Source organism: Pongo pygmaeus, chromosome 5 (genome assembly GCF_028885625.2).
Source record: "Pongo pygmaeus isolate AG05252 chromosome 5, NHGRI_mPonPyg2-v2.0_pri, whole genome shotgun sequence".
NCBI classification, from domain to species: domain Eukaryota; kingdom Metazoa; phylum Chordata; class Mammalia; order Primates; family Hominidae; genus Pongo; species Pongo pygmaeus.
The window spans coordinates 27,113,516-27,135,718 of record NC_072378.2 but is presented as its reverse complement, the minus strand read 5'-3'; the positions used below and the strand labels follow the sequence as shown (position 1 = coordinate 27,135,718).

At 42.1% G+C, this 22,203-nt stretch overlaps 1 non-coding gene across 1 annotated transcript; it reads left to right on the top strand.

The window, feature by feature from the left end:
- Positions 1 to 7,438: 7,438 nt before the first annotated feature.
- Positions 7,439 to 7,521, top strand: TRNAL-UAA (transfer RNA leucine (anticodon UAA)). Its single transcript has one exon. It is a non-coding gene; the product is annotated as a tRNA-Leu (tRNA).
- The last annotated feature ends 14,682 nt before the right edge of the window (positions 7,522 to 22,203 follow it).

Genomic DNA, 22,203 nt, shown 5'->3' with positions numbered 1-22,203 from the left:
GCCAAATCTGTTGCTCTATAGCGGACTTCTCATGATTCCTTCCATCATTTTAAATTTTAGTGTAGCTATTCTAGAATGAGTCTTTATGTATCTTTGTCTTGAAAACAAAAAATAACAGAAGAGAAGCATGAAATCAAAATTTACTGGTGACTTGTTGCTGTTACACAGCTTTGAAAAATTCCTTATTCTCCTGAAGGGAGAGTAATTTTCCCATACTCCTATCAGTGAATTACTAATGACATAAAGAGAATTTTATCTACATTGAACGCAGCAATTTTCTCCTAGCTGTTGGATTATTCCTATGAACATTTAAATATGACATTTGACCCCTTTTTTTTTTTTTTTTTTTTTTTTTGAGACGGAGTTTCACTCTTGTTGCCCAGGCTGGAGTGCAGTGGCAGGATCTTGGCTCACTGCAACCTCTGCCTCCCAGGTTCAAGTGATTCTCTGCCTTAGCTTCCCAAGTAGCTGGGATTACAGGCCCGCACCACCATGCCCGGCTAATTTTTGTATTTTTAGTAGAGACAGAGTTTCACCACGTTGGCCAGGCTGTGGCTCACGCCTGTAATCCCAGCACTTTGGGAGGCCAAGACTGGCGGATCACCTGAGGTCAGGAGTCTGACCCCTATCTTACAAAAGCTTCTCTTGACTCAAGATTTTTCTCTAGTTAGTGCCCCATTTCTCAGGTGACTTTATTTAAAAATTTCTTATAAAGTTATTCAGATTTACTATCTGCAGTTTCTCGCTTCCCTTTCTTTTGGAAACCCATCACCTTCAGGTTTTTTGGTATCAGCACTTCATGGAAACTTCTGGTCAAAGCCATGAATGACCTTTACATGTCTAGGATTAATTATCACTCCCAAGTCCTTATCTTTCTTGACTTCTAAGGGGCAATAGGCACATTATTCTTCTTAAAACATTTTATTTGATTTCCAAGACACTGCTGTCCTGATTTTCTGTCTTTCTCACTGGCTCTTCCTTCTCAACAGCCTTTGTTTCCCCTCTTCCCCACCAGCCAGCTTTATGACGGGATACCTCAGGACTTGGTCCTTGGACCTCTTTCCTATATACACTCACTCATCTATTTTCATGGCATAAATAATGTTTATATAACTACCACTCATAAATTTGAATCTGCGATCTAGAGCACTCCATTAAACTCCAGATTTGTGTATTCAAGTGATTCCTCGGCATTGCACTTAAATGTTTTATGCTATACTAGTTAGCATGTCTAAAACTGGACTCTCATTTTTTTCTCCTAATAATCCTGCTGCACCAACTCTTCTCCATTTCAGTTAATGGCAACTGCATCCTTTCATTTTTTCAGACAAAAAAAAAAACCTTCAGAGTTATCACCGATTCTATTCTTCCACTCTTCACATCCATGTTCTCTGAAATTCCTCTTGGCTCTATCTTTAAAATATAACCAGGCTCTGACTACTTCTCACCACCTCAACTGCCACCATACTGTTCAAGCCACAGTCATCTCTGATGAAAGGAACTTAACAGATCTCCCTAATTCCATTCTTTTCTCTCTATAAAATATTCTCCACTGAACTGTCGAAAGAGCTTTAAAAACTTACGTTACTTCACTAACTCTTTCTGCCCTCAACAGAAGAGTACCGCATCTCTTCCTATAGAAGGCCAACACCAGCCTGGTGCAGTATCTTTTTTTTTTTTTTGAGACGGAGTCTCCCTCAGTTGCCCAGGCTGGAGTGCAGTGGGATCTCGACTCCACCTCCCGGGTTCAAGTGATTCTCCTGCTTCAGCCTCCTGAGTAGGATTACAGGCAAGCGCCACCAAGCCCAGCTAATTTTTGTATTTTTAGTAGAGATGGGATTTCACCATGTTGGCCAGGCTGGATTCGAACTCCTGACTACAGATGATTAACCCGCCTAGGCCTCCCAAGTGCTGGGATTACGTGCGTGAGCCACCACGCCCGGCCGAGGCGCAGTATCTTTAATGGAACAGGTATTACTTGAACTCGAGTATTTGTTGAGGGCTGGGTGAGAGGGCCGGGTGAGAAAGTCAGTCTTAGCTCTGCTCTTGTTATATTACCATTCTTTTAATTGAAAGTTCTGACTGACCAGGCGCGGTGGCTCACGCCTGTAATCCCAGCCCTTTGGGAGGCCGAGGCGGGCGGATCACCTGAGGCAGGGAGTTCAAGACCAGCCTGACCAACATGGAGAAACCTCGTCTCTACTAAAAATACGTAATAGCCGGGCGTGGTGGCGCATGCCTGTAATCCCAGCTACTAGGGAGGCTGAGGCAGGAGAATCGCTTGAACCCGGGAGGTGGAGGTTGTAGTGAGCCGAGATCGTGCCATTGCTCTCCAGCCTGGGCAACAAGAGCGACACTACGTCTCAAAAAAAATTTTTTATATATATATAATGTTTATATATAATGTTTTTATATATATAATGTTTATATATAATGTTTTTATATATATAATATATATATATAGTGTGTGTGTATATACACATACACACACATATATATAAATAAACAGATTCAGAATTTTACAAAACAACTATGGGCCGGGCGCACTTGCTCAGGCCTGTAATCCCGGCACTTTGGGAGGCCGAGGCGGGTGGATCACCAGATCAGGAGCTCGAGACTATCCTGGCCAACATGGTGAAACTCCGTCTCTACTAAAAATACAAAAATTAGCTGGGCGTGGTGGTGCGTACCTGTAATCCCAGCTACTCGGGAGGTTGAGGCAGAAGAATCGCTTGAACCAGGGAGTGGGAGGTTGCAGTGAGCCGAGATCGCGCCACTGCACTCCAGCCTGGCGACAGAGTGAGACTCCGTGTCAAGAAAAGAAAAAAAAACCCAAAAAACAAAACTACTGTTTGTTTCCACCCGGTTTTGAACCGGGGACCTTTAGCGTGTTAGGTGAACGTGGTAACGACTACACTACAGAAACCTACTTGGTAAGGTTGTTTACATTTATCCATTCCTTCAGGGTATATCTTTGGCAGAGGGATAATATTTTCCCCTACATTTTCTAATTGTTAGAATCCACAGTTTAAAACCCGACAACTTGCAATCAAGCAAATGCTTCTCCTGACGCTTCAATTCCTTCAGAAGCACAGGGCGGGGAAATATCAGGCAGTCTCTTGGGAAATTTTATTCCAATTCATTTTTTTTTTGGTATGTTCTATGCTCTCTGCTCTCATAAGACGCTCTGATGTTCATTTCTCGATGACTGAAAATTAAGCAGGATATTGGTGCCCTCGAAGTGTTTTTTTCTTCATGCCAGCAGCCTGTCAGTGAGATTCATTCAAAGTCCCGCTTACTCCTAAATGAGACTCTTTCTTGAGGTTTGAAACAAAAGGCAGAGGCAGTGTTCATGCAAAGGCGTATAACAAGAAATAAATAGCTTGGGTGTGTAAGGGGAAATTTAAAATCAAGACAGAACAACCGTATTCATTAGGATCAGTTACCAATGAGCAAATATCTATATATCATACATGGTAATTGGTAATAAATATATATGTATATTTACACATATGTATATATATGTATATAGGCTTCTCACACTATGTATTTTTTGCTGTTTTGTATACATATATACGAACATGAGGATAAGCTTCCTCATCCATAATTATCTCATCCTTAGCATAGTGAAAAGCATCTAGGAGGCCAGATTTTATAAATCCTAAAGAAGTGATAAAGAGTTCTGCTAACTATGGTAAAAATTTTCATCAAAAGATAGCATATTTGATCATCAACTGCTATTTGATAGGAATTAAAACATAAATTCCATAAGGAAAAGGATATGTTGTCTGTCGTGTCCACTGCTTTATTCCCAGCTACTTAATAGTCTCTGGCTTAGGACTTTCAGTAGAGAATTAATTAACATTCCTTTAGTGAATGAATGAATGAGAACAAGTAAGAATCGAGAGTTCAGTTTTGGATATCTAAACTTACCTTTTTTCAGTGTATTCTAATTGATGGGTCTTTCAAACTTGTGCCAATTGAGATGCATATAAAATTGTTTAGCACTTGAAATACTCTCCTTACTTTATCTTGTAGTGAGACTATCCTTGGATTTTACTGTAGCCAATGTTTTCTCTAGCATTTGTACCTGTCCTCAGCTATGACATTTTGTGTTAGTGTAGTGATTATCACTGTGTGTTATATGCAGAAGGTCCTGGTTTTGCTCTGCAGGAGATCCAAAATAAACCAAGGACTGATCTCTTTATCCTGCCTTTTAAATTTCATAATAGAGAGACCAAGGAATTATTTTACAATGTTATCACCTGGTTGCCTGCTCCAGCAGACTACAGGGTTCTGGGGTCTGGCTAACATTTTCTCATTTTTTTCTGCCTCCATAAAGGGCCCTCCACAAAGCCCAAGTGCTTACAATTGCTGAACATTCACAATACAGAATTAACAGCTGATTTCTGAGGCTATCGTGGAAGCTGTGAAAATGTAGAAAGCTGCCAGCTTCAGCCAACAAAGAGTAGGCCAGGGATTCAGATGGCCTGAGAAGGCCTTGAGTCCAGAACCCCAGGAATAGAAAATGCCCAGGATAGAAAGGCATTTGTGTCTTTCTAGGGCAGCTCATGTGGCTCTGGCTTTTAGCTCTATTTTCTGAAAAGTTGGAGCGGTAAGGAAGGCAGAATAGTAGTAACTGAGCCAGCATTTGTCAGAACTTAGGGAAAGTGGTCAGAAAAATAGCAAGCAGCTTGCAAATGAGGTTCTGTCCTGGATGTGATATTTGTTCTTTCAGCTTAACCTCAATAGACTGAAGTGGTGAAATGAGAGACAAGAAAATTTGACGTAAAAATTTATTTTCTAGACTCTTTGGTATTTGATCCCAATAAAATGATGGTTCCCTATCACCACAAGTGGATATCACCACACACTATTTTACCAATCCTTAGGATTCCATGGTGATAAAAAATCATAGTAAGTCACAGATAGACCTAATTATAATGATGGCAAATTAAGCACAGTATTTGCTTTCTCTTTATTCCAAACTACACTTATACAAAGCATTAAGGGTGTTTAAAGACATAAATATACAGGGACAAAAAGATGAGACAATGATGACCAGTAGCAAGTAGCAAAATTTTGAATGCCAGAGAGCAGAATGATTAGTGCTAATAGAAGGGAAAATCTTACTGTGTTAATTATCTTTTTTAAAAAAATTTCTTTTTAAGATTGGTACATGCGGCCAGGCGCTGTAGCTCACGCCTGTAATTCCAGCACCTTGGGATGCCAAGACAGGCAGATCACAAAGTCAGGAGCTCGAGACCAGCCTGGCCAACATGGTGAAACTCCATCTCTACTAAAAATGCAAAAAAAAAAAAAAAATAGCTGGGCGTGGTGGCGTGTGCCTGTAATCCCAGCTACTCAGGAGACTGAGGCAGGGGAATTCCTTGAACCAGGGAGGTGGAGGTTGCAGTGAGCCAAGATCACGCCATTGCATTCCAGCCTGGGTGACAGAGTGAGACTCCATCTCAAAAAAAAAAAAAAAAGATTGGTACATGTACATTTACTCTAGTACATCTCATAGTTGCATAATATTTAATATTATGTGTTTACCACACTTCACCTATCTACTGTTCAATGTTGGCTTCAAGGCTGAATCTGATTCTGGAAGAGGAAAAATAGTGAGGCAATTAACATCCACATGTGATACAATCTGTATCTTTGTGACATGAGGGGGAATGTATACCTAGGAGCTGAATACCTAGGTCATCTTGAGTAAAAAGTATTAGACTGCTTTCCAAAGTGGCTGCATTAATATAAACTTCCACCAGCAAGATATGAGGGCGTCCATATTCCCATTTCTGCAGTAATGGACACATCAAGCTTTCTAATTCTTCCAGTCTAATGTAGGTTGAGTAATAACTTATTTTATCTTGCATTTTATAAATTGATAATACTATTAAATATTTAAAATGTTAATCTTTTCAGGTTCTTCTTATCATGGGTTTGATGAAGACCCTGTCCCTATTCTTTATATATTTTCTTTTTTTTTTTTCTTTTTTTTTTTTTTGAGACAGAGCCCTGCTCTGTCACCCAGACTGGAGTGCAGTGGCACGATCTCGCCTCACTGCAACCTCTGCCTCCTGGGTTCAAGCGATTCTGCTGCCTCAGCCTCTCGAGCAGCTGAGACTACAGGCGCCTGCCACCACGCCTTGCTATTTTTTTGTATTTTTAGTGGAAACGGGGTTTCACCGTATTGGCCAGGCTGGTCTCGAACTCCTGACCTGGTGATCCGCCAGCTTCGGTCTCCCGAAGTGCTAGGATTACAGGATTGAACCACCGCGCCCAGCTTCTTTACACATTTTCTATTGAGCTTGCTGTTTGATCTTGCTGATTTTAATGGCTTCTTACTGTAACATGTAGATTAAGTTATTTTCATTTGTAAATATTTCAAGTATCTTCTACTTTGGTTGTATTTGTCTATTTACTGTTCCATTGTGGCTTTCTTTGATTTGGGTGCAGCAGACTATATCAGTGTTTTGCTTTACTATTTGTGTTTTTTTTTGGTTTTTTTTTTTTTTTTTTTTTGAGACGGAGTCTTGCTCTGTTGCTCAGGCTGGAATGCAGTGGCACGATCTCGGCTCACTGCAACCTCCGCCTCCCAGGTTCAAGCGATTCTCCCGCCTCAGCCTCCCGAGTAGCTGGGGTTACAGGCGCATGCCACCACCCTGCTAATTTTTGTATTTTTTAGTAGATACGGGGTTTCGCCATCTTGACCAGACTGGCCTCGAACTCCTGACGTCAGGTGATCCGCCCTCCTCGGGCTCCCAAAGTGCTGGCATTACAGCCGTCAGCCACCACTCTCGGCCTATTGTTTGTGTTTTTAGTTTTGTTTGTTTAATGTTGTTCTGTCCCCTAGATAATAAAGCTATTTTTCTACATGTTTCTATTATTTTTTTATCTGTCATATGTAGGAATTTAAACTATCTAGATAAGTATATTTTACAAAATCCACAGATGATTATACTGTATAGTTCATGTTTAAAAAAATCACAACAATAGAATAATTAAAAACTCTTCTGTATGTCAATGTATGGGAGACTCTTTTCTCTGACATGTTCTTTCCTGCACCCAGCAATCGTCTGAATCCGGGAGGCGGAGGTTGCTGAATCTTTAGAATTCAGCTCTGATCGCAGCATTGACAGGCATGGATTTCCCTCAACTTGCCTCATTTTAATGGAAGTTCAAGGAATCAGGGATGGTTCGTCTTTCCCTAACACCTAGTATAATGCCTGTCACAAATTAGTGATTAAGTCATGCTTTTGGAAATATATCTTTTCATTTGTTTATTTCCAAGCAATATTAGAAAAATTTATTAACTTTGTACACTCTTTTAAACATGGTCCTAGTTTTCGCGGATACAAAATTATTCATAATCTTCCAGAAACTACAAGTTCTTGCCTAGTAAATGTTGACAAGAAAACGCTACCTTGTCACCGGGATGGCCGAGTGGTTAAGGCGTTGGACTTAAGATCCAATGGACAGGTGTCTGCGTGGGTTCGAGCCCCACTCCCGGTAAGCAGTGGCGCATATTTTGACGTTTGCGATTTCTGGCGCAGAGTTGGAAGCTAGGTATGCTTACATAACAACTAATATGACCCCCCTCTCAATTTTAGTGTAAACGCTTCAAACAATAACGAGGGTTATTAAACAATATTCTGCCCAACACTACTTTTTTTTTTTTTTTTTTTTTTTAATCTTCAAAGAAATTGCTTCGGTGAGCAGTGTTAAGTAGGAGACGCCTCTTCCCACAATTCCTATGGCCTAACAGCACGGTGTATTCAAGTCTTGAATACATTCCTATCACTGTGGGATGTATTTAAGTACATTAACAAGCCTGTAATCCTAGCAGTTTGGGAGGCTGAGGCTAGAGGATCACTTGAAGTCAGGAGTTCAAGACCAGCCTGGCCAACATAGCGAAACCCTGTCTCTACTAATAATACAAAAATTAGCCGAGGGTGGTGGCGGGCGCCTGTAATCCCAGCTACTCGGGAGGCTGAGGCAGGAGAATCGCTTGAACTCGGGAGGTGGAGGTTGCAGCGAGCCGAGATTGCACCATTGCACTCCAGCCCGAGCGACAAGAGAGAGACTCCGTCTCAAAAAAAAAAAATAATAATAATAAATAAATCAGCGGAGTGTGGCGGTGCACGCCTGTTAGCCCAGCTACTCCGGAGGCTGAGACATGAGAATCGCCGGAACCAGGGAGGCGGAGGTTGCAGTGAACTGAGATCGTGCCACCGCACTCCAGCCTGGGCAACAGAGTGAGACTCTGTCTCAAAAAAAAGGAATTGTGGGAAGAGGAAAGCCTAAGTGGATGTTCTACCTAAAGAGACCTGAATTCTGCAGGCGATTCAGTTCCGAAAGAAAGGAAATTGTGAAATATTTTTCGTTTAGGTTCTCTTTGACACTAAGGCAGGCAAAAGCGAATCCCACAAGCACTGCTTCTTTTTGTTGCCAGACAGAGGAACTCAGAGAAGCCCAACTCCACTAAGGTTAAGGCTCTCAATATTCCTTATAAAAATCAGACTCAAGTAGGAGAAATTATCCCAAATGCGAGCAAGATTGTCGAATGTAAATAGTCTTTCAGAATAGAAATGTTCAGCTAAGACATTATAGGAAAGCATCAATAAGTAAATAATGTGCTTTTAAATTTATTTCAACGAGCAGGAGATAATTGGCTAACCTAAATCAATCTTGACAGGAAAATGAAAGTAAATGATCCTCGGTGTGGTTATAGTTTTATAAAAGAAAAATACGTGTAATCCGACTGCTGTATATACTTAGTGAGAGACTGTCCTTGCATCCGATGACAGCAACCAATTGTTGTTTGAGCCCTGCTATTTTTAGAATTCTCTCCTGTCCTTCTTCACAGTGATATTGGACCTTCATGTAGTGTTTATCACTTTTGTTTTACAAGTTTCATGAGAAACTGCTGACTTGCTTTCCAAAGCAGTCATACCGTCTTAAATTTCCAGCAACAATTCATACCGTTTTAAATTCCCAGGAACCACATATTAGAGTTTATGTTCCCCCTCATTCTCACCAATGCTTGTTTTCAATTATCTTTTAATTTTTTAGCCATTCTAGCAAAAATATTAGTATCTTACTGTGATTTTGATTTGCATTTCCCTAAAGATTAAAGTATATTTTCATAAAGTGTATGTGTTTATCTGTTGGCCATATATAATCTTTGGCAAAGTGTGTGCTTAAATATTCGTTATTATTTGGTTTTCTTATTATTGAGTTCTGAGAGCTCCTTATATTTTCTGAGCAAACTACAATAATCAGACATTTTTTTTTTTGAGACAGAGTCTCGCTCTGTCGCCCAGGCTGGAGTGCAATGGTGCAATCTCAGCTCACTGCAGCCTCCGCCTCCCGGGTTCAAGCGATTCTCCTGCCTCAGCCTCCCGAGTAGCTGGGATTAGAGGCGCCTGCCAGCACGCCTGGCTAATTTTTTTGCATTTTTAGTAGAGATGGGGTTTTGCCATGTTGGCCAGGCTGGTCTCAAACTCCTGACCTCAGGTGATCCAGCCAGGATTACAGGCGTGAGCCATGGCGCCGGGCCCTAATTGTTCATTTCGAATAAAGTGACTTACCATGGTTTGCCTTAAATTTTCTAAACTTCGTGATGGGTTTTTTTGGGGGGGGAGGTACTAAATGCATTTTTGACTTATATTCTTTTTTTTTTTTTTTTGGAGACGGAATCTCGCTCTGTCGTCCAGGCTGGGGTGGAGTGCAGTGGCGCCATCTGGGCTCACTGCAAGCTCCGCCTCCCGGGTTCACGCCATTCTCCTAGCTCAGCCTCCGGAGTAGCTGGGAATACAGGCGCCCGCCACTACGCCCGGCTAATTCTTTTGTACTTTTAGTAGAGATGGGGTTTCACCGTGTTAGCCAGGATGGTCTCGATCTCCTGACCTCGTGATCCGCCCGTCTCGGCCTCCCAAAGTGCTGGGATTACAGGCGTGAACCACCGCGCCCGGCCTTGACTTATATTCTTAACTTGAAATAGGTTCGTTGGAATGTAACCCCACCATAAGTGGAGGTACCTCTGTACATAGAAATACAATAGATTTTTATTTATTTACCTTTTATCTCACAGTCTTACTACATTCTTTTATTATTCTATTTTATATATTTTATTTTTAGGTTATATTCATTTTTATTTATTTTAGGTTATATTTATTTTTTATTTTAGATTATTTTGCATTTTCTGTATAGACAATCATGTTGCCTATGACTAGAAAGAGTTTTATTTCTTCCTTTACAATCTAATCTGTGTGTTTTTATTTATTTGTCTCGTGTAATTACATTAAACAGGACTTCTAGAACAATGTTGAATAAGAGTGGTAAGAGGCTGGGCGCGGTGGCTTACGCCTGTAATCCCAGCACTTTGGGAGGCCGAGGCGGGTGGATCACGAGGTCAAGAGATCTAGACCATCCTGGCTAACACAGTGAAACCCCGTCTATACTATAAACCCCGTCTCTACTAAAAATACAAAAAAATTAGCCGGTAGCCGGGCGTTGTGGCGGGCGCCTGTAGTCCCAGCTAATCGGGAGGCTGAGGCAGGAGAATGGCGTGAACCCGGGAGGCGGAGCTTGCAGTGAGCAGAGATCGCGCCACTGCACTCCAGCCTGGGCGACAGAGCGAGACTCCGTCTCAAAAAAAAAAAAAAAAAAAAAAAAAAAAAGAGTAGTGACAGCAGATATTCTTGTCAGACATTCCCTATCTTGAGAAGTCATTCAGTCTTTCACCATTAAGTATGATGTTACATTTTTTTTGCAGATGCTTTTTATAAAGTTGAAGAAGCTCCTCTCTATTCCCAGTTTACTAATTTTTTTAAAATCATAAATGGGTGTTGAATGTTATTGAATGTTTTTCTACGTCTGTTGAGATGATCATGTGGTTGAACCTTCCGGCTACCAGAATCATAAGCCAAATAAGACTCTTTTCTTTATAAATTACGTAGGCTTAGGTATTCTGTTATAGCAACCCAAAACAGACTAAGACAGGCAGACTCTGTGATCAGGGTCTCTGAGGTGGGATGTTCTTAGTCATTCTGCCTGCTCCCAGAAGTTGACATTCTCTAATATTCTGTACCTGATACTCCTTTGAAGTACACATTTTCATTCTTTTTTACTTTCTTCAGCTCCTGTGAATTTTCTGCTCCCTGGATATAACCATGTTTGCTGCTACTCCCTAAGTGCTTCAGCTTTCTTTCTTTAGGGACAGGCTATTCTCTCTGTCAGTCCTGTTCCACTGAAAGGGGCTTTCTCTGATCTCTTGCCCTGCTCCATCATTTCTTATGAGCACGGGTTCTACATCTGTTGACTCAACCAACCAAGGATCAAAAATATTTGAAAAAAATAAAAACAACAGTGCAACAATTAAAAAATACAGTATAGCAACAGTTTATATAGGATTTACATTATATTCGGTATTATAAATAATCTAGACATGATTTAAAGTATACAGGAAGATGTGCATAGGTTATTTTATATAAGGGACTTGAGCATCAGTGGATTTTGGTATTCTTGCGGGTCCTGGAACCAATTCTCCTGCAACATGGAGGACAGCAGTACTATGAGAATTGTGAAGAAAAGCCTGCAAAAGTGTGAAAACTCTTCTTGAGTACTTGATCCTAGGGGTTCAAGAATTTCCTTCTTAGACATAGACACTTAGACTAAATTCAGCAAGTCATAAAATATTGAATTTTTGCTGAATTTTTCTTACCCTCTTGCATGGAGCCTCATCATCATCCTATTGCTATAGTTGAGCCAGTATTCATTTCCCATTTCTACTTGGAAGCACCTATTTTTCCATAGATTTCAGGCTATGTGGTTGCTCTGAGACTTTAACTTTTTCATGGGTTCAAGGAAAATTATGCTTTTCTAGACTATCTGGACTTTTTCTTTCTTTTTTCTTTTCTTTCTTTTTTTTTTTGAGATGGAGTTTCACTCTTATCGCCCAAGCTGGAGTGCAATGGCTCCATCTCGGCTCACTGAAACTTCCACCTCCCGGGTTGAAGCAATTCTCCTGCCTCAGCCTCCTGAGTAGCTGGGATTACAGGCATGCGCCACCATGCCCGGCTAGTTTTTTTTTTTTTTTTTTTTTTTTTTTTTTTTTTAGTAGAGACAGGGTTTCACCATGTTAGCCAAGCTGGTCTCAAACTCTTGACCTCAGGTAATAGGTGATCTGCCCACCTCAGCCTCCCAAAGTGCTGGGATTACAGGTGTGAGCCACCGCGCCTGGCCTATGTGGACTTTTTCATTGTTAGATTAGGAGCAATATTCTTTCCAACTTTCTATATTCTAGGTGGAGGCTGGAGTCCCTTTAGGATTTTAATCTGAGCATAAAGGATAGCATCCTCTTCATTGCCTACTGTATTATTTTGTTAATCCTCTGAATATCAAGCATTGTGAAAAATCATGGTAAGTTAGAAATAGACCTGTTTACAATAATCACGTATTGAAGACAGGCATCTGATGTCTTTCTAGCCCAAAATTCAGAGACAGAGAGAGAGAGAAGAAAGAGAAGAAGGAAGGAAGAAAAGAAACAAAAAAGAAAAAAAGGAGAGAGAGCCGTTCATAAGTACAAAAGGACAATAATGGGAAAGTAGAAAGCAGTAGCAAAATTCTGAAAACCAAATAACAGAAGGACTAGTGTGATACACAAGGAAAGTTTCACTTTAAGCCAGAATTGGGAAAAGCCAAAGAATATAACTTACCTTGTGAAAGCCAGCCCCCAAAATTTCAGGTATTGGTGGCGTTCGTGTACATGTAGTGAATAGGAGAGTGAAAATAGATCTCGTTTTAATGCCATTTTGAGGAAATTTAGAGTTATATAACCCCTTGCTCTGTTTCAGAATATAGAGGAAATTTATAGCAGGATATTTAGAAGACAATGCTATTAAGTGAGTAATATGGAGGCTCACTAGCCTGGAGGAGACTAACAAATTAGAAAGGTGTACAACATCCTACAAAGCAATGGAACTTTACCTTATTTTGTCTCTAATTCATTTTTAGGACTATGATCTCCGGGTTGACTGGAAGTTGATTTCTGGAAATCTGCCCAACCCTTTTACAGATCCTTACTGATTACTTACTGTCTCCTGACAGTGGAGGTTTCTCCCAACCACAGTGTTCCAGCCATATAAATCAAGTTATTTTTCCCTTTAAGAACCACACTCAAGTGCTCTGAGCTTCTGATCAGGCTGGGGTTAGCAGGTGTGAAGGTGGGCAGTGATACTACCAAATGAGGTTAAAGATCTCAGTTCCACAATTGGCCTTCTCTGAAACCACCTCAGCTGCTGGTCAAAGGTGAGAGTTTGGGCTCCCGACTGGGCCTTTCAGGTGGGGAATGAGGGAGTAGGGATATTGGAGTTCAGCGTTTTCTGTAGTATGCTGTTGGAATAGAGAATTATTGTCTGTAAGTTTTGTCTTGCTAGGCTGCTCTTTTTCTTTTCATTTGGCTAGAGAAAGCTGGCTTTTCTTGTGGATTTTTGTCTGTGTTAATGGGTTGTTGGCTTCTCCAGCACTCAGTCCAGGATACATGAAATTAAAAAAACAAAAATTAGGAAATTTACCACTGTGTCCTTCCTCAGGTCGAAAGGTCTCCCACCAGTTTGCCTTCTCTCCGTTTTTTGAAGTCTTCTTATGTATGTTTTATATATGATGTCCAGGGTTTTTAACTGTGTTTAGTGGGAATGAGAGGAACAATATGACTACATTGTCTTCTCAATCAGCATTTTATTTTATTTTTATTTTTTTGAGACAGAGTCTCACTCTGTCGCCCAGGCTGGAGTGCAGTGTCAGGATCTCAGCTCACTGCAACCTCCATCTCCCGGAGTTCAAGCAATTCTCCTGCCTCAGCTTTCTGAGTAGCTGGGATTACAGGCAAGTGCCACCACAACCGGCTAATTTTTTTTTTTTTTTTTTGTATTTTTAGTAGGGGTGGGATTTCTCCATGTTGGCCAGGCTGGTCTCAAACTCCTGGCCTCAAGTGGTGTACCCACCTTGGCCTCTCAAGTGTTGGGATTACAGGCTTGAGCCACCATGCCCAGCCTCAAACAGCATTTTAGTCTCCTATTCTTAAATATATGCGTCAAAGATTAATTTGTGTCCTCCCCTCTTTACCAAATTCATATTTTGAAGTCCTAACACGTACTAATTGAGAATGTGACTATCTTTGGAGATGGGGCCTTTGAATGAGGTGTTTAGAATTGGCCATAATGCAGTATGATGTGTCTTTGAAAGAAATGATTAGGACACAGACACACCCAGAAGGAAGACGATATGAGGACATGGAGGAAATGGCTATCCGCAAACCAGGGAAAGAAGCATAAAACAAACAAACAAACAAACAAATTCTGTTGACACCATAATTTCTGACCTCTAGCCTCCAGAAATGTAAGAAAATAAATGTCTGTTGTTTAAATCACACAATCTGTGGTACTTTGTTATGGCAGTGATAACAAACTAATACAATGTGTATAGTGCAAGGATCACCAAATATATATAGAGAGAGAGGTGGGGGAGAGAAAGAGAGAGGTGGAGGGAGGGAGGAAGGATATATAAAGAGATTTTTAAAATACAATTTAAGGACACAGACTGCAGCAAAAACTTTATACCATGTATCATATTATATCATATCTCACTAATATCTTCAGAAGGGAGAGAAACAATACTGTATCCAATAACAAGGACTAGGATCGAATAAAGAAAAGCTTTCATAAAACCGAAAAAAAGCACAGGCGCGGTGGCTCACGCCTGTAATCCCAGCACTTTTGGAGGCTGAGGCAGGCGGATCACCTGAGGTCAGGAATTTGAGACCAACCTGACCAACATGGAGAAACCCCGTCTCTACTAAAAATACAAAATTAGCCAGGCATGGTGGCACATGCCTGTAATCCCAGCTGCTCAGGAGGCCGAGGCAGGAGAATCGCTTAAATCCGGGAGGCCGAGGTTGCGGTGAGCCAAGATCGCGCCATTGTACTCCAGCCTGGGCAACAAGAGCAAAACTCTGTCTCAAAAAAATAAAAAACAAAAAACAAAAAACAAAAAAAACCCACAAAAAACAAAACAAAACAAAAATCCAAAAAAGAGGTTTTGGAAATCAAAATTATGTTAATTTTACTTTCATATTTAAATATGAAGTAAATGTGTTTGACGATAAAGTATACAAAAACTACATGTGGTGTTTCAGGTTCTGTCAGATTGGCAACTTTAAAGGACATATATGTGGCTTAGCCCGAAAAAAAGAGAACTAGAGGAGGAAAGGATAAACCAATCATCCAGAAATATCTAAAGTGCGTTGGAAAGAACAGAAGAAGCCGGGTGCAGTGGCTCACGCCTGTAATCCCAGTACTTTGGGAGGCCGGGGTGGGCGGATAATTTGAGGTCAGGAGTTCCACACCAGCCTGGCCAACACGGTGAAACCCCATCTCTACTAAAAATACAAAAATTAGCCAGGCCTGGTGGCAGGCACCTGTAATCCCAGCTACTTGGGAGGCTGAAGCAGGAGATCTGCTTTAACCCAGGATGTGAAGGTTGCAGTGAGCCGAGACTGCGCCATTGCACTCCAGCCTGGACGGCAAGAGCAAAACTCTGTCTCAAAACAAACAAACAAACAACAACAAAAACAAAAACTACACAAAAGAACAAGCGGGGTGCTGTAATCCCAGCACTTTGGGAGGCCGGAGCAGGTCGATAACCTGAGGTCAGGAGTTCAAGACCAGACTGGCTAAGACATAGTGAAACCCCGTCTCTACTAAGAAAAATACAAAAATTAGCTGGCCATGGTGGCGAGCACCTGTAATTCCAGCTACTTGGGAAGTCGAGGCAGGATAATCGCTTGAATCAGAAAGGCGGAGGTTGCAGTGAGGCTAGATCCTGCCACTGCACTCCTGCCTGGGTGACAGAGCAAGACTCTGTCTCTCAAAAACAAAAAACAAAAAACCCAAAAAGAACAGAAGAAAAAGACAAGAGCACATATGTGGATCACTCACTATTTAAAAGTGCATAATTGATGGTATCTACTTAGCAGTTTTCAGTGTGTTATGAGTTGGAAGATACTGTTTGGGGGCACTGCTCTGGGACCCTGCTCATTATGGAGCCATCTGTGCCCATGATTGCTTTTTTTACATTTCAATCTGCAATTCATCCTTTCAGACTGCTTTTTGAAATGGGATCTGGGCCCTTTACTTTTTTTTTTCTTGTGCCAGCTGTCACTGAATTTTGTCCGTTGTGGGTGCTGGAGAGACTTTGCAGGAGGAAGAGTTTTGCTTTCTGGTTCCAGCAGCTCCTGCAGACCTCTCAACTTCTCCAGTGTCCAGCTCCCTTCTATTGACTTCCATGAAAGTGGAGAAAAGAAAGTGGAGGCGGGTGCAGTGGCTCATGCCTGTAATCCCAGCACTTTGGGAGACTGAGGCAGGTGGATCAACTGAGGACAGGAATTCGAGACTAGCCTGACCAACATGGCAAAACCCCGTCTCAACTAAAAACAGAAAAAAAAAAAAAAATTAACTGGGTATGGTGGTGGGCGCCTGTAATCCCAGCTACTTGGGAGGCTGAGACAGGAGAATCACTTCGAATCTGGGAGGCAGAGGTTGGTTGAGCTGAGATCGCGCCATTGCACTCCAGGCTGGGGAACAAGAGCAAAACTCCGTCTCAAAAAAAAAAAACCAAAACAATTTTTGCGGAGATCATACAAAATTGAAAATGTTGATTTCCAGTAACTACTGGAGTTCTTATTGCGTGTTCTCAAATGGTAAAGTCATAGATAAAAGACAAAATATTCAATGATTGCAAAAGAAATCATTAGTAATCTTACTGTATAGGACAAGGAAATTGTCATCAGATGAAAACACTAATTTTTTTTTTTTTTGAGACAGAGTCTTGCTCTCAGGCTGGTGTGCAGGGGCTGCCATCTAGGCTCACTGCAACCTCTGCCGCCTGGGTTCAAGTGATTCTCCTGCCTCAGCCTCCTGAGTAGCTTGGGATTACAGGTGCCCGCCTCCACGCCTGGCTAATTTTTGTATTTTTAGTAGAGACAGGTTTCACCATGTTGGCCAGGCTGGTCACAAACCCCTGACCTCAAGTGATCCACCAGCCTTGGCCTCCCAAAGTGCTGGGATTACAGACGTGAGCCACCGCACCAGACCTGAAAATTCTAAATTTTTTTTTGTTCCCAATAAATAATTGACAGTGCTTTAGTCACGCCACATAGGGAATGATTGTTCATGCGGCTTCCATCATGTAGCATATTCCATCCAGTCTTTCCGACTTCCTGCCACCCTCAGAAACTAAATTGATGAACTAGACCTCAGGCTTTTTAGTTTTCCACACCATAGAACAAATCAATAACACAGATGTCATCAAGAATAAATTCCTTAAACTGTATGCAACAAAGATAGAGCTACACTTGTAAAAATTACAAAGCCTATAGAAAGCCCTACCAAACTGAAATCCAGGATCTTCAGTTTACTAAGCAAGCTCGTTAGCCAACCCATAGATCTCTCTTGAATGAAAAAAGAAAATCAGGAAAAGAAATTTAGTATGAGGAGTTTACTGTTTTTGCACACTAGAAATTGGTTTAAGAGAGGCTGGGCACGGTGGCTCACGTCTGTAATCCTAGCACTTTGGGAAGCTGAGGGGGTGGATCACCTGAGGCCAGGAGTTCAAGACCAGCCTTATCAACATGGTGAAACCCCATCTCTACTAAAAAACACAAAAATTAGCTGGGAATGGTGGCGGGTGCCTGTAATACCAGCTACTCGGGAGGCTGAGGCAGGAGAACCTCTTGAACCTGGGAGGCGGAGGTTGCAGTGAGCTGAGATTTTGCCATGGAATGCCTGGGAGACAGCAAGACTCCGTCTCTCTCTCTCTCTCTCTCACACACACACACACAAAGAAAAACAGAAATTGGTTTAAGAGAAGAAAATATGTATTTACTGATGAAAAACAAATGCAATATGACAGCATTACAGAGTCTGCAGTCTGCTCAAAGGGACTGTGCCCCTGGTAAATTGATAGCACTTTCCTGATGTTACCACATCAATAACCACAAGAAGATGTGAGAGTTAACATATAATATCATATAGTGGGTAATTTTAAGCTTTCTAGTAATACTAAGAAAGTAGAGTTAAACAAGTGAAATTAATTTAATTTTTTTTTTTAAGAGAAGGGGGCTCACTGTATTGCCCGCGATGGTCTCAAACTTCTAGGTTCAGGAAATCCCCCTTCCCACAGCCTCTGGAATAGCTGGGACTACAAGAGCATACCACTGCGCCCAGCTACTTCTAATATATTTTAACTCCAAATATTATCATTTAAACATGTTATCAAGAAAATATGAGATTTCTTTTTTCTTTCTTTCTCTTTTTGTACTATGTTTTTGAAATATGTGTGAGTGGCTGTTGTGGACAGTGCTGCTCTAGAATACTCTGGAAAAGAATGTATTTTATCTTCAAATACAATCTCTGTAGTTTTTTCAGTGGAGTGGGATGGGGTCCCAATGTGCTTATCATATCAAAGGTCAAAGGCTTCTTTTTCTTAGTATAATATTTTCAATGTTCATTCATGTCGTAGCTTGTATTAGAATTTCATTTCTTTTTATAGACGAATCATACTTTTTTGTTTGTTTGTTTTGAGATGGAGTTTCACTCTTATCGCCCAGGCTGGAATGCAATGGGGCGATCTCGGCTCACTGCAACCTCTGCCTCCCAGGTTCAAGTGATACTCCTGCCTCAGCCTCCCAAGTAGCTGGGATTACAAGTGGCCGCCACTACACAAGGCCACTTGTGTAGAGACGGGGTTTCACCATTTTGGCCAGGCTGGTCTCGAACTCCTGACCTCAGGTGATCCACCTGCCCCAGCCTCCCAAAGTGCTGGCATTACAGGCGTGAGTCATCGCACACGGCCGAATAATACTCTTTATTTGATTTTTTTGAGTTGTCTTTCCAGAGATCTCTTTCAGCCAACCCCTTTCTCAGTATCAGTAAAAGAAAGGAGATTAAGAGAATGCAATTTCAGAAGAGAACATTTTGTTTAAGGGGGAGATGTTGTCTTTTTCAAAAAAATTATTTATTTTATTAGAGACGAGGGTCTCATTCTGTTGTCCAAATCGGCCTTCAGTTGCAGGCCTTAAGCGATTCTCCCGCCTCAGCCTTCTGAGTAGCTGGGTATAGTTACAGGGTCACGCCACCACGCCCAGGTTGGTGTTGTCTTTCCATGATAAAGCCGCCACAGAACAGAACAAAACAATGCGACGAAATCTACACGTTTATAAAGAATGAAAACAAAAATAAAAATCTTGAAAGTAGAAGGGAATTACCTCGGTTGGTTAAAGCCCAGTAACATAAGATTGTGAGTCTCACTCCCGGTAGACGCTCAATTTTTCGCCTTCTACCGTGGAAGTTCTCTGTTGGTGTTAGTTGCAAAAAGTGGGCGATAAAAGAAAATGCACGAATACAGTGCTACTTACAGTCTGGTCGGCATCACCCAGCTAAAAATTAATGGGCCTCATCAAAGAATCGACATAGAATCACTGGAGGTAAGTCCCGGAAAACTGGGTATAATACTCCTTCTCAGGGATTCTCCAGCGCGCTAAAGTTTGAGTAGCATTTTACGGAGCTCCGAATCCTTTGGACCGTCCTCCACACCCACCCCCCCTTTTTTTTACCGGCTCACAGCCCAAGAGAAAGTGGATCCAATGAGGTCTAGGCGCGTGGAGAGTTCGTTAAGTTCCCAGCACCCATCACATCGCCCATTGTCTATCGTCGATACACTTCTGTAAGATAAATACTGAGTATACCACAAATTAAGGTATCTTTTGCTTGTGCGTGTTCTCTTTCCTGCGACACCTTGATTTCCTATGCAAGTTCCTCCACGATGCCCCAGGCGTCGGGGATCAAATTCAGAAACACGTGGAAAGGAGAGCTATTTGTTTTATCAGACATCGTCCCAAGGATGTCTCTTCCTTACACCCTCTCCCTCTTGTTGCATGTTTAACGTTTGTCTGGGATCCCTTTCAAGTCTGGTTTCTTAGTGTCAGTATGTAGCAGGGAGGCTCGCACGCTCTTCTTGGTGCGATCGTGGGACGGGACGGGGATATTGAGGCTGAATCGCGTTCGCAGGCATGGGACAGGGCATTACCAAGATCGCCGAACTGAGAGCCTAAGGGAGACACTGATTTCTATTCTTCTCAGCCGCGCCTTTCTTGATTCAATATTTCTCCAGACGATGTCCCTTCTTTTACGTCCAGGACCTATGCTCAGGGACAAAGTTGTGCAGGAAACAGTCGGAAGAGTGGAAGCCTGCCCAAGGCGGGGGAAAATAAATGAAGAAACTGTCTGGGTAAGCATAGGCACAGAAGAAACAAACAAACAAAAAGAACTTGACTTAAAATACTAAAAAAAGTGGTCAGGCGGCGGCTCACGCCCGTAATCCCAGCAGTTTGGGAGGCCGAGGCGGACGGATCACCTGAGGTCAGGAGTTCGAGACCAGCGTGGCCAAAATGGCGAAACCCCATCTCTACTAACTATACCAAAAAAAAAAAAAAGAAAAGAAAAAAGAAAAAAAGAAATTAGCCGGGCGCGGTGGCATGCTGCTGTAATCCCAGCTACCCGGGAGGCTGAGGCAGGAGAATCGCTGGAACTCGGGAGACAGAGGCTGCAGTGAGCTGACATCGTGCTACTGCACTCCAGTCCAGCCTGGGCAACAGGGCAACACTCCGTCTCACAAAAACAAAAAACAAAACAAAAAAAGTAAAAAAAGAAAAATGTCTGTCGGTCGCGGTAGCTCAGGCCTGTAATACCTGCACTTTGGGAGGCTGAGGTGGGCGGATCACTTCAGTTCAGGAGTTCGAGACTAACCTGGCCAACATGGCGAAACCCCGTCTCTACTAAAAATTTCCTTCCGTCCTTCCTTCCTTTCTACTTTTTTGTTTGTTTTGTTTTGTTTTGGCGGGTTTCGCTCTTGTGGGCCGAGCTGGAGTGCAGTGGCGCGATCTTGGCTCCCTGCAACCTCCACCTCCCAGGTTCAAGCGATTCTCCTGCCTCAGCCACCCGGGTAGCTGGGATTACTGGCGCCCACAACCACGCTCGGCTAATTTTTGTATTTTTAACAGAGACGGGGTTTCACCACGTTGGTCAGGCTGGTCTCAAACTCCTGACCTCAAGTGATCCGCCCACCTCGGCCTCCCAAAGTGCTGGCATTACAGGCGTGAGCCACCACGACCCGCCTAAAAATACAAAAATTAGCCGGGGGTGGCGGCGGGCACCTGTAGTCCCAGCTATTCCGGAGGCTGAGGCACGAGAATGGCTTACACCTGGAGGCGGACGTTGCAGTGAGCCGAGATGGCGCCACTGCACTCCAGCCTGGGCGACAAAGGGAGATCCAGACTCAAAAGAAAAGAAAAAAAAGTCGGTCGGTCAATATTGTTTTTTTAAGTTGGATTTAAAAAATTAAGATATAATTAACGTAACATAAAATCCAACTTTTGAAGGTGTACAGTTCACTGCTTTTTAGTGTATTCACAGACTTGTGCAACTATCACCATTATCTAATTTCAAACCATTCTCATCATCCCAAACAAACTCTCTACTCATTACCCTCTTTCTCCAGTCCCTGGCAAATATTAACACTTTCTACCTTTACAGATTTGTCTATTCTGGACATTTTCTATAAATTGAATCATACAATATGTAGCTTTTCGTGTTTGGCTTCTTTTCCTTAGCATAATATTTTCAAGGTTCATTCACATTGTAGCACTTATTGTAACTTTATTTTACTTTATTTATTTATTTTGAGACAGTGTCTCGCTCTACAGCCCAGGCTGGAGTGCAGTGGCGCCATCTCGGCTACCTACAACCTCCACCTCCCGGGTTCAAGCGATTCTCCTGCCTCAACTTTCCGTGTAGCTGGGATTACAGGCACGCATTACCATGTCTGGCTAATTTTTGTATTTTTAGTAGAGCCATGTTTAGTAGCGCCGTGTTGGCCAGGCTGGTCTCAAACTCCTGACTTCAGGTGATCCGCTCGCCTCGGCATCTCAAAGTGCTGGGATTACAGACGTGAGCCACCATGCCCGGCCTAGAACTTTACTTCTTTTTGTTGTCGAATGTTTGAATTTTTTGAGTTGTCTTTCCAGAGATCTCTTTGAATCAACCCATTTCTCAGTATCAGTTGGGAAAAAAAAGGGCA